Raw genomic sequence first — 14,364 nt, 5'->3', positions numbered from 1 at the left:
ACTTAATCTAACTATAAAAAATAACCTGAGAGTGACCAATATAGGAACATATGGAATTGTTAGGTTTGATCATTATTGTACTATGGAATTCAGATAGATCAAGGTATCCAAATTCCAACCATTCTTGAATCATAGATAAGTATTCAAATTCATGGTTTAGCAGTGTTCCTAGAAAAGTTGTAACAAATTATAAATGCAACTAATCACATCTTGATAATGGTTTGGCAATGAAATGGAGACCTCAATGATACCTTGATCTATCCAAATTCCAACCATCCTTAAATCATGGATAAATATATTATAAAAAATTGTCTAACGAATTGTATGAAATCGGTTGCCTAACTATTGTCCATAATTATGATTGTTCAAAGTCTGCAGCGATCGATAACTTCACTGCCAAACCATCAATTTGGCTATAGAATGGTAATAGGGCAAATACCGATCCATAATTTATCCATGATTTAAGGATGGTTGGAATTTTTATAGATCAAGGTATCATTGAGGTCTACATTTCATTGCCGAACCATTATCAGGATGTGATTAGTTGCATTTATAATTTTTTATAACTTTTCTAGGAACACTGCTAAACCATGAATTTGACTATGGAATTGTAATAAGGCAGATACCAACCCATAATTTATCCATAGTTTAAATAGACAAAATATTTCTTATGTTAAAAATCTCATAGCTGTGATCTTAATCTAACTTTACAAAATTAAATGTGGATGACCAATATAGGAACTTTTTAGATCGTCAGGTTCGATCATGATTGTACTATAGAATTTAAATAGATGATTGTAAGAAGGATACAACGTGATATCAACCAATATGCCGAACTATAATATTAATAAAAAATTGAAGTGGCTTGGTGTCTCTTTGAGTTGATATCAGTTAAGCTGTCGAACTATAATATTAATAAAAAAATTGAAGTGGTTCAATGTCTTTTTCGGTTGAAAATTTCAGTATCAGTCTATAAACGATAAAGTTTATGATTTGCATTGTAGTAAACCATTTTCTGTGCCATAATTTATTCAATATATCAAAGATGTGCTTTTTGAATCATGATATTTTATACCAATGAATTGTAATAAACAAACTGCCAAACAAATCGTGCCTCCCGATTATGGATGACAATTTTTTTCTTCTTTTGTTAGTATAGTTGCATTGCATTGGCATCCCGAAAGTCTAATCATTTTGACACGTCAGTTGTGTATTAATAAAAATTTTATAAATGCATTGTAAATGCATTTCAAAGGTCTAAATAAAGAGATATAAAGATTGGAGGTAGTTTCTTCATAATACATTAAATTTGACGATTTGGATTGTAATAAACCATCTGCTGAGTCATAAGTTATTCAATATATCAAAGGTGTGCTTTATTTCAAAAACTCAATGGTGAACCATAATATTTTATGCTAATGAATTGTAATAAACAGACTGCCGAACCAATCATGGTATCTGATTATGGATGACAATTTGTTACTTCTTTTGTTAGTATGGGTGCAGTGCATTAGCATTCCAAAGGTCTAACCATTTTAACACATTGGATGTGTATTAATAACAATTATATAGGTGCATTGCAATGGTATTGCAAAAGTCTAAATAAAAAGATACAAAGATTGGAGTTAGTCTCTTCATATCCTGTTTTGTAGCTTTATAATTACTCCTTTTTGACGCGTTGAATTTGTAGTTTAATGACATCTACGTAGGATTACTATTAATAATTATATAGGTGCATTGTGTTGACATTGCACATGTTTATAAATATATATTTATCTAAAATTAATCGGTGCATTGTACTATTATGTGATATTTTTAATGTGAGATTACTATTAATGATCAGGATATTAGAGTTTTAGTTTAATTATGGGTTAATGTACTTACTTTTTGATTGATGTGTTCCGTATTTTGGTGATGTTTGGTATTCTGATATTTAATGTTGTTCTTAATGGTGTTAGTCTCTTCATATTCGGTTTTGTAGCTTTACAATTGCTCCTTTTTGATGCGTTGGATTTGTAGTTTAATGACATTGACGTAGGATTTCTATTAATAATTATATAGGTATATTGTGTTGACATTGCAAATGTTTATAGATATATATTTATCTAAAATTGGTTGGTGCATTGTACTGTTATGTGATATTTTTAATGTGAGATTACTATTAATGGACAAGATATTAGAATTTTGGTTTAATTATGGGTTAATGTACTTACTTTTTGATTGATGTGTTCGGTATTTTGATGATGTTTGGTATTCTGATATTTAATGTCGTTCTTAATGTAGTGCTTTTATTAAAGTGTTAATGAAATAAATGATATTGTTTATGTCGATATTTATACAGTATTAATGGAATTCATAAAAGCAGATATTTATGTTAATGTAACAGGATTGTTATATATCTGTTTTCGCTTCACCTTCTTGGATATTTTTGTGGTGTTTTATATGTCATTATTTAATTTTGTTATTATTGTTATGTTGTTTATGAAGTGTTATTGAAGTTGATGCAATTTTGTGGATAGATATTTATCTGAAAGGGATCGATACATTGTATTTGCTATGTATTATTCTTAATGCAAAATTAATGTGAATTGTGAGGAGTATTTATCTGAATGTGAAAGATTTTATACATAACTCTTGAAATTAATGTGTTTGTTATATATATGTAGTTGTTATGTTGTCAAACACAATTAAGAGAAATAACTAAAGGCACTTAAAAGTACACGGTTAGATAATTGTTATATGTATTTGACTATGGTGCTCTTATTATAAATAATTTTTATTGCATCTTGGTGTAGGTATACTTGCCCCCAAAAAAAAAAAAAAAAAAAAAAAAATTGCTGGTATAGTTGAAATATAGTTCCTATTAGAGGTAACGTGATACCTTCAATTGTTTTTACCTTTCTATTGTAATACTGTATATGTTGAACTATGAATTTGCCTATAAAAGCTATTAATTTGCGTATAATTATATTATAGAATTGTAATAAAGAAGCTGACAAACAATATTGTAGTGACAATTGTAAATTAGTAAGTTCTTCTTGGAGTTTAAAATTTCAGTACTGAACAAAAAATTCCGTATACTATTAAATTGTGATAAGAAATATTTATACTATGAATGAGACTATAAAATTGAAATGTTACTTTATTTATTTATTTATTTATAATTGTGATACAACGACATCTGCTTTAGTTGTAAAATCTCGGTTGGGAATCGTTATTGCTTTTATTGAATTGTACTAAAGATGAATTTCTTTTTATAGACAAGTCATAACAATGTCTAATAGTTCGCTTAAAGATATTGATGAATCAAGAGATGATTGGATAGTCATTGTCAGAGTATCTAGACTGTGGGAATGTAGGAATTTCAAAATGGGTGACAAACTTATAAGCCTTGACATGATTTTGATTGATCAAAAGGTATAAACTATAGTCTGAAAATAATGTTAAGACTTTTATTTCTGATTTATACAAGTTTGTTCAAATTTGTGATTTTCATTGGTTTTTTAGAATCAAGTTATTCATGGCTTGATACCAAAGAATAGGATTGCAAAGTTTAAAAATCAACTTCATGAATGGTCAATATATTTGATCAAACATATAAAATTCATACCGTCTACTTCTTTATACATATCTGTTGATGGTATATACCATATACAATTTTTCATGATCATGACTGTGCAAGAAATAAAAGAACCGAGAATTGTTATTCCAAGATATAAATTTGAATTTGCTAGTCTTCATGATCTTTAGACTAGAACAAATGATACAAGGTTATTATCAAGTATAGTTAATTTGAATATTTGTATTTTAAATTTACTAGAAATATCTTGGTACATCAAATATAATAAATTATGTGCAGATATCATTGGAGTTTTGAATGCACTAGGAGAAATTGAAGAGATCAAGTCAACAGAGACAAAAAAAGAGACATCAGATTGCAGATGGCATAGTAAGTTTTTTTGTTAATGTTTTTACGTTATTCTTCCACTTTAAATAACTCACACCAATATTAATTTCAGAGAAACAATTGACATTACGTTATGGGGAAAATTTTCTGAAGAGATCAGTGAAGATTTGCAATCAGTAAATACCAACCCAATTGTCATAATAGTTACTTCAACAAATGTTAAAGATTTCCAAGGCAATAAAAATATATGATATGAAATTAATATATTTTTGATAAGTAATTTATGTTTTTTTTTTTTTCAATAGAACTTCGACATCTAGAATTTATATAAATTTAGATATTGAGTAGGTGCATTCCCTACAGAATGAGTATGTGTTTGACAAACAGTTTTTTAAAATAATTTCACAGATAGATTCATATTTAACATTTTATATACTCTTTGTTATTTCAAAAAAGGAATTATGCCCGTAATTCAGTTGTAGAAGAAGATTTTGAATCAAGTTCTGATTGAGAAGAAATGTTTGAGAATAGAACATCTGACATGATGTTGATGAGGTACAATATTCACTCAAACGTTAAACTGATTATTATAACATAGTTTGTGAACAAAAATTACATTTGAATAGGTGATGGAGTACACAATTAATGCCAAGATAACTGAAGTTGATGATCGATATGGTTGGTGTTACAATTCCCGCACCTATTGCCAGAAGAAATTCCTAGTATTAATACTTATTTATATTGTGACAAATACAACAAGGAAACGAAATCTCTTTAGATGAGGTATATCATTGTTTATTTTGTACTGTTTATAATTACGTATTGTCAATGCAATAACAAGTACATTCAATTTCAGACATTAATTTATAATGATGTTTAGTTAATGCTATAACATGTACAAGGTAGTGATGAGAGTGGCAGATAGAATCGCTGAAGCAACTTTTATATTGTTTGATACAGTGACCTAGAGATTGGTTGGGTTATCATGTTCTCAACTGTTGAGCAAACAAGGTAATGATTAGAAAAATATCCCAAAAGCTTTAAATTTGTTGTCTAGACATTTTCAAAATCAAGTTGAGAGTTGTGGATCTGAAGGAAGGATATGAATCTTACATTGTGACAAAACTTTCTGCGATTGATGAGAAACTTGAAGATGAATATAAGTTGCGAGAATTGCAAAAGTTCAGTATAATTTTTAATCTTAAATAGTTAATTTTCATAATATTGAAGTGATATCAATGTTTTGTAAAAAACAACAGGCAAAAAATGGAGAATATGGATCACAGTCCTCGACATCAAACACGATTGAATACAAAATACTGACACCAAAAATCAAAGACATATCTGGAAAAATGGTAGCAAGGGTACAAGGTGATGATCCTGAAAACAGAATAGACAATTCTTGTACAGACATGTTAGACACATCAAAAGAGAGGGAACGAGGAAATGAGCAAAAAGAAAGTGATGATGAGAATGTTTCAAGCAGCAATAAGGGTCACAAAAGCAGCCCAAAAAAAAGTTAAAGTCTTGATACAGTGATCATGTCACATCTAATAGATTAAGTATATAATGTAACTGGGACTTCATTTGTGAAAATGCTTTGTCTTGGTTGATGGATGCCAACATAAATAAATATAAATACATTCATAGATTTCAATAAAACAATAAACAAATTATTTCGCATAAAAATAAAAATAAAAATAATATATATATATATATATCTCACACCCTTCACTCAGGAATAACAAAATTGAACCTTTGACTCTATGAATAATAAGGTTGTATGGTTGGAATATGAAACATCATCAAATTATATAATGCATAACAACAAAAGAAATACAAAAATGTCATTAATAATTAGGTATAATTCTAGGTTCGACATATTGTTTATTACAATTAGTATAAAACGTTATGATTTAGTTTTGATATTTTGAACTGAAGCAGATAGTGAATTACTTCGTAGATGTTACTGTGAAAGAATTAAATGCATATTGTCCCTTGAAATTCATGTAAGTGTTTATCTGTGTATTTATAAATGTAGTGAATTTTATGTCAATATTTATTTATAGGATCCAATTTCTTTGAATTATAGTTTATTGACAGTAATACATTATTGAGGAAATACAATTTTTTAAGATAAATTTTCACGATATTAATAGTTCAATATACTTTTATCTTTTCAAATCTTTATTTAAAAAAAATAATAATAATGAAACTATGAAATTTCTAATTATGAAATTTCTAATTAATTACAGTTTTCAAATTATTAAGTTTTTTGTTACTATTTTAAATGAATAAAATAAGTATAACATATTTTATGGTTCGTCCGGCAATATGACAATTCTCGATTTAATTTTAGTAAAATACATGAATATTTCCTTGAAAACGGAGATGAATAAATAATAACTGTTAGCTGCAAAAGAAATCAGTAAAAGTTAATTCATAGTTTCATTATTGTTTAAAAATGCAACAAGAAATCAAAACCTGCTCAAATAAGTTATATAATTGTTTATTAAGTTTATGATGATTTATAATGATGTTTGATTAATGTTTTAATAGGTAAAAGGTAGATATGAGTATATCGGATGGAATTGCCGGAGTAACTTTTATATTGTTTGATATAGTAGCCCAAAAATTAGTTGGATTATCATGTTCTCAACTGTTAAACAAACAAAGCCTTTGAATGAACTGTGTGAACATACGTTTGTTTTCAAAGCTAGGCTGAGGGTTACCGATTTTAAAGAAATATATGAATCCTATATTGTGAGAAACGTTTTAGCAGTCAATGTCGAACTTGAAAATTAATATAAGTTACAGAAATTACGAAAGGTCAGTATAAATTTTAAGCTTAAATAGTTGATCTTGATAATATTCAGGTGATATTAAATATCATACATGATTCACTACAAAATACTAACATCGAATATCAAAGACATGTCTACAAAAATAATATCAATTGTACAAGGGGATGATGCTGAAAATATAATTAGACCATTCTTGCACAAACATGTTAGGTGTATCACAAGAGAGGAAAAGAGGAAATGAACAACAAAAAAGTGATTACGAGCACTTTTTAAGTAGACATAAAAACTATAAAAGCAATCCAAAAGAAACAACATTGAAATTTTGATAAAGTGTTCACCTCATATTCAATAGATTAAATACACAAGCGAATTGGGTCTTCATTTGTGAATATTCTTTCTCTTGCCTAATAGAGGTCTACCTGTACGACGAGGTTGTTGCTCATGTGCTGGCTGAGAGGATACATTGATTGCATCTTGAACTTTTATTGAATTTGTTGGCAAGATCGTGTCCTTCCGTTTATTCATCAATTCCAAACATAATCTAGTGTACTTCTTTGTCTGCAAGCAAACAAAATAAACACAATTTTTTGATCTTCTCAAGTGTTCAAATTCATTTTACCAATTTCATATATAAAATATAGTTTGTAGAAAGACATATTATTTTGTTATAAAAACATTTTAAAATTATAAAAGTGATACAACAGCATATCTGATTAATAATGTGTGGAAGTTATACTGCTTCAAGTTTCCTAGATGCATTTTGTAGCTTCAAAGTTAACTAATGATTTTCCTTTGTTAAGGTTTCAACCTGCATTTGAGTGAAAACAAAATCATTAAAATCATTAACATTACTTAAATAGATACAACATTTGAAGTTATCCAGAAAAGCGAATGATATTCTACCACACTCTCTATACCTTCTTTGGGATTCAAAGTACATCTTTGTATTTGGTTTGCTGATTTTTTATTAGTTGTATTAAGTGGTCAAACTTAATTTCCTTTCAAATTTTTAATTGTGTTACTTGGTTCAACCTGTTCCATCTGCTGAGATGATTGCAGTTCGTCATCTTGGTTGCTATCGATGTAGACCACCAAATCTATAAGATGTTGAACGTCATCATTGTGACTATCCACAACTATTCCTTGAAGTCTTACAGAGCGCCTACCTGGACCCCTAACACCTTGCTTCCGTTTAATTTTCAAAGATAGATTCCTTGCATTTTCTTTCACCTTAGTTTGTGATTGTATCATCTTCGATGAGTGATCCATTTTTCCCCTTCTACCAAGATTACATAATAAAGCAAATCAAATATGAAACTGAAATATATTAAGAAGAAAAACAAACATCGTTATCTCAAACATGTAAATTCTGAAGCAACAAATTTCTCTCTAAAACTAAATGTAACCAATTTTTTTTTTTTTTTCTCCCCTTTTTGTGATCCTTCAAGTATTGATTTCTTATGAATAAAAAACCTAGGTTTTCATTTTTATAACGCTTGAACCAAATTTTTTTATAGGTCTTATAATTGCATAGATATAACTTCGATTCATAGAAATGCCCATCAAATACAACTGTATACTATAACATTAAACAAATTTTAACGATAAATTACACAAACAAACAGATGAAACTACTACCAAAAACAAAAAACAGCATTAAAAAGAGGGATGAGATATATAATAACTGAATTGACAATGTAGAAGATGTTGACACAAAAGCTCCAAACCTTTCTGAAAGAAAATCGGCATCGACAAAAGAGAAAGCCGAAACAATTACACTAACAGCGTGTTCGACAGAGAATGGGAGTGAACATAACTTAAAGAAATAGAAAATGAGATAAATAGATGAACAACAGATAAATGAATGTATTAATAAAACATAAATGAATATTAATCCACTAACTGTGGAAAACCAGTTGGACTGATGTTTTTGAAATAGCAAGTGTGCTTTTTAATAAAATAATATTAAATTTTTTAGGAATACCTTGAACAATATTATTGTTAGATTTTGCAAAAATAAGGTGGAATATTTTTAATTGAAATAGGTCCACTGGCGAAACATATGTTGAATGAAAAACTAAAATGTCATTAGTAATTTAATACATTATTTACCTAATTAATATAAAACCATCAACAAAATTAAAATTAAAAAAAACTTTAATATACGGTTTCATATTAATTAAGTTTGGTAATGTTTATAAACATTATATTTGTTCATTGAACTATAACATTCTTACAATTGGTCTATCGATTGGAATAATACTTTATTATAATACAATATTGTTGAGCAAATTGTTATGCTAATATCAAACTGTAAATGTTGTATGAAACAATTGATTGATCAATCTAGTTATCACCATTGTTTCTTTACTATTATGAATTTAACAAAATATATATTATTGTTTCCTTTGAAATTATCTGAACAATTTTTTTTTCTTTATCAATATACTTATTTATTGGTATTTCTCTATTGGTTTTCCAAATGTAATCATCTATTGAATTGATGAACGTTTCATGCCAGTACATATCACTTCGGTTGGCTTTTTGATATTTTGGGGTTCTGCAATTGTTGTATTCATTTAATAGGACATGTCTATTTAATTTCCATATGTTCGTTTTCTCTTCTTATTTAAGTTGTTCTCCAAACTGTATGTATGTATAAGTATCAATCCCAACTTCTATTCATATAACTTTCATACATTTGTAGACTTTCATTTTCACTTTTACCTTTAATTGGTTCGATAATGGCTGAAGAAAAGGTAGACTTGAAACGAATTCTGAATGACATCGACCACAGTGTTACCAATATAAATACGTTGTGAACAAAAATCAAAGAAGCCATGCATTCGCTAATTGACGTCATGAATTCTATAGTTGCTATTGTTTTAGATCTCAAAGCAAAGGATGCTTTGCTTTCTGCAGATGAAGAGTGACTTGGAATGGGAAGGCGTCAAGAGAGGAGGTAATACAAATTTTGTGTAATATAAACTAAATAAAAAATATTACAAATTCTCTGTCATTTGTTGACTTATTTATTTGGGATTCAACTTTATATTATCCTATTATATATATATATATATATATATATTATATATATATATATATATATATATATATTATATATATATATATATAATATATACCCAATGTTCACAGCAACTAGAAAATCTAAATGGTACAAGACAAAAATGCAATGCTATGTTCAATGCTTTGTTTGAAATTATGGATGATGTTATGCTTATTGTTGCTGATCTTAATACACGGGAGTATTCGATTGATCTCAAAAAAGAAGAATTGGAAACTTCTGATCAGATGAGTACACAATCTGGACCTACACCATCGACTACACCTTGATAAATATATAAAGCAATGCACACATGTATTTTGATATTAAAATATATTAAATAAATCTTTGTTCTCATATAAATTGTTTTTTTTCATTTACTCTTTAAAATTATTTTGTGTTGGTTAAACAATTGGTTCGCAATATGGCAATAATAGTATTTCAATATTTGCTGATACAACCTAAATTAATATTCTTAAGAGTGAACAAGTCATTAATCAAATATAACAGTTAGAATAGCTCCACACACAGTTTGTAATAATATATTTGGGAATGTTTTTACAAACATATCTAATATATTAACATTGACAATAAAAAATTATGAAAATTAGTTTGTAAAAGTCTTATCGAATACGATGCATCAAAGATGAGGAACATCAGATGAAACATTAGTAGTAACAAGGTCTGTCTCTTTGTCTTGTAGAATCAAATGATCTAAGAAACTAAAATCATCATCTAGAAATCTCAACTTAAATGCATTACAACAGGCTTCTTGAGTATTCAAGAACATGCGTGAGACAACATTAGAAGCTTTATCTCTTTCCTTTTCAACTGCAACAAGGGTAGATTTTAGCTTGCTACTGGAGTGTAACGCCCCACTTGAGGTACGTAGTTAAATTGTGTTGTATTGCTTGAATGTTTATTGAATTGTTCTCATTTGAGCTTGCATGGTGTTATTTTGAGTTGGTTGACCCTTAGTGGGATTGATGAGTTGGTTTGGTTAAGTGTTTGCCCTGATTTTGGTTGAGACTTGGTGAATGTTTGAATTTCAGTCTTCGCCAGGGTGAAGAATAATCTTCATCGCAGCGACGCTGGCTTTGTAATTGCGGTATCGGTTCTGTAATTCTTCACCGGGGCGACGGAAAGTTCTTCACCGCGGCGACGGTCCAGTTGAAAAGGTTAATGAAGTTTTTAGATATTTTTCCATAGGGGCAAAATGATCATTCTATCCCTAATTAGCAGGAAAAGTAGAGAGTGAATTGTAAGGAAATTTTCTGGAGGATAGTTTAAATGGGGGGTGCATTTGCAAAGAATTAAAGAGCAAAGGTGGACTTCTTAAGAAAGAGTAAGGGTAAAATGGGAAAGAGTGGAGAAAATATGAGATATTAAGGGTTTAGCTTTAGAAACTCTTTCATTCATTCTTCTCCACCGCCTCTTCCATCCTTCATTTCTCTCAAGTTTTCATTCCATTTTCCAAGGATTTTTGGAGGGCTTTTGGCTAGAAGTTGATTCAAGTTGATCCTAAGCACTTAAAGGTAAGAATCCTTACTCTAGATGTGAATTTTATTGGTGCAAGAGTAGGATCCTTACTAAGTTTGTGTTGAAGGTTTAAGAGAAAGCATCAAGCCATTAAGAGTAGAGAGCTTAAGTGGATTCTACTTGAGTATAAGGTAAGTAAATCCACCTAAGTTGTGATTTGCATGATTGAATGATGTGTAGAGCTTTATATATGATTAATGCTTGGATTTTTATGTTTGAAATGAGTTGATGGATTTATGAATGAGTTTAATGTTGATTTATGGAGAAATTTCCACCATGAGAAGGGTGGATTGTGTTGATAAATTTTGGTAGAAGTATGGATAGAATTAGAAGAATTTGAGAGGAATATTTGAAGTGTGTTTTCTTTGCAGGATGTGTGATAATTGAAGGGGTTGAAATCCAATTTTGGATGGTTAAGAAAGAAGTAGAACTATAGTGAGAGTAGGGTTTATGTATGCACACATATTGTTTGATGAAATGCCTAAGAGAAGCATGAGTAGAGGTAGAGAACCTTACTTTATGCAACATAGCATATTTGCATTTCATGAATGCATATAAGAAAGATTTTAGGCATGAGCCATCCATATGCATATGTTTATATGTGTAATCATTAAGGAAAGAAATATGAGTAATGAGAAAGAAACATTCTAAGAATAGAGATAAAGAAAAGAATAATTTCTCTTAGAATAAAGAGAAAGAAAGAATTAGCACTAGAGAATAAAATGAATAAAAGGTGCTAAAGAAGAGAAAAGATAATAGGTTGTGCGATGGGGAGCCCGTGAGTGTAGAAATTTCCCGCATGTAAACCGCCATGAGAGAGCGGTGTCCGCCTTGAGAGAGCGAAATGAGAATGAGAAAAAGAATTTGTATAGCTGTGAGAATACATGCGGATGAGAGCTATACATGAGAGAGAGTACACTTACATGGTCAAGGGTTCCGAATCCATGCATCGACCAAGACCGGCAAAGAATAAGAATAAGAAAGAATAAGAATAAGAATGAGAAAGAAAAGAAAAGAGAGAAAATGCATTGCCTTACATTAGTGTGTATGCATCTCATCCGTACATGTTATCTGCTATCTCTCATAGCTGATGAGAATAGAGAGAAAGAAAAGAACAGTAGAAGCAGAGAAAGAACAAGAGAGATTGAATATGAGAAAGTGGCAAGAGTAAGGAAAGAATTGAAAGGTGATACATGGGGATAGCGAAGTAGAAGATTACTCACTGAGCATCTTTGTGCTCACCCCGTTGTTTTCTATGTTTTTGTAGGACATAGGTGAGGACGTGGTCGGATGGACATCGGTAAGCGGGGAGACTTGACTACACTGTCCACTGTTTTGAGAGTCTTTTTATACAAATTATACTGTACTAGGTAAAGAATGTATATATTAAGTAAAAAAAAATTTTTGGGCCCAACTATTTTGATAAGTATACTTGTGTTTTCATTAATATATTATATGAATATGATAGTAGAAAGAAGTCATTACATGAAGTCCAACAATTCTTTCTCCTTTCTTTCAAGAACATCGTTTTCTAACTTCACATTTGAAAAAGATTGTTCAATAACTGATAATTTCTCCTTATCAACCTTCAACTTATTCATTGCTTCTGCCAACTGTTTTTCTAAATCCATCTTTTCCACTGTAATTTTTGCCTTATGAACAACAAATGTTTTTTTGTTTGTTTCCAAATTTGTGAGGACCTTATCAAAGACTAGCCATCACCTCCTGATTTCCAAATAAGCCAGAAATCTCTGTCTTGAAAACATGTCAATAACAAGAGGAAAAATATAATTTTTTTGAATAAACTAAAAGTAAACCAAATTTATCAATTTTAAATCAGAAAATTGACCTCATCTAATGTAAGCTCTTCAAGATATTTTTTACACATTGTCTTTAAATTGTTGTGAGGAATTGAAACTCCACCTTCTTCATTACATGCTTTTTTACGTTTGCTTTGCCTGATCAATGGCAGCTCCTCTATATCTTCATCTTTATCTTCGATTCAAATGCAGATGGTCTCAGAGAAACAGGGTCAATCAATTCGGTTGTAGAAGTTGATATTGAAGTTGTTGAATTTGGGGAAGCTTTTTCAAGATCCACTTTTAACCAGAAAAAAAAGCTATGTAAGAAACAGTTAATAAATAAATGAAAACCGATCATATAAAAAATTGCAATACCTCTTTTGAACTGAAGCATCGAGTATTTCTCCAACATATCGAAAACATCAAATGTTTGTTGATTACAAATAAAATTCTCCAATGTCTTGATGTCATGTTCATTCAAATCTCTTTTACCGAAATCATTGTGGGGTATTTGTTGGAGTAGGTGCCCTAGAGCCAATCAATTATTGTAGAATTAACTCATTGTAATAATGTTCATTAATCAATAATAAAAGGCATCTTATTCTATATCGCGTAAATCATTATTATTGCAATATGTATTGATATATGTGCTTAGAATGGTAGAACCGTGACGAGGGTATCAAGTGTTTCAAATCTTGATAGTGAGAACCCTATGAGCACCTATGGTGGCCATTCTAGAAACGTCCGTAACCCCAGTATTATTCTGAAGTAAGGGCACAGATAATACGGTAAGGCTATCATAGTGTTGAACGACCCTGTCGAAAGGCAGTGACTGATCTCACTTGTCAAGGTTGTATGGTGACAACCTGGTGCAACACATGGGTGTTTGTTGTAGGCGATTACACCACAGCAAGTTCACTGGACTGACCCACCAGAGGATTCCATATGGATGGTAACCCCAGTGTCTATGGAACAAATCCTCTAACGAATGGTGGTGCATGTGATCCTTAGACTTGAGATCACCGGAGCGCCTTGTGCACCGATTGGTGTAGTTTGACACTAGCCTAACGCAGTTCTTTTCAGAGCTGTCAATACGGTGGTGATTGGCTGCATCAAGGAGTGTATCAAGACTATGGTGGATTGACAGAGGATTTATCACTCCCGGGTACGGGAGAAAGTTATCTCACGGCGCAATTCAGTATATGGCAATGACACTAAAACTGTGGCCACAGTGGGATTGAGTTGTTG

The sequence above is a fragment of the Pistacia vera genome, unplaced genomic scaffold (assembly GCF_008641045.1).
Source record: "Pistacia vera cultivar Batoury unplaced genomic scaffold, PisVer_v2 Contig88, whole genome shotgun sequence".
NCBI classification, from domain to species: Eukaryota; Viridiplantae; Streptophyta; class Magnoliopsida; order Sapindales; family Anacardiaceae; genus Pistacia; species Pistacia vera.
Note: the sequence above shows the minus strand (reverse complement) of the source record.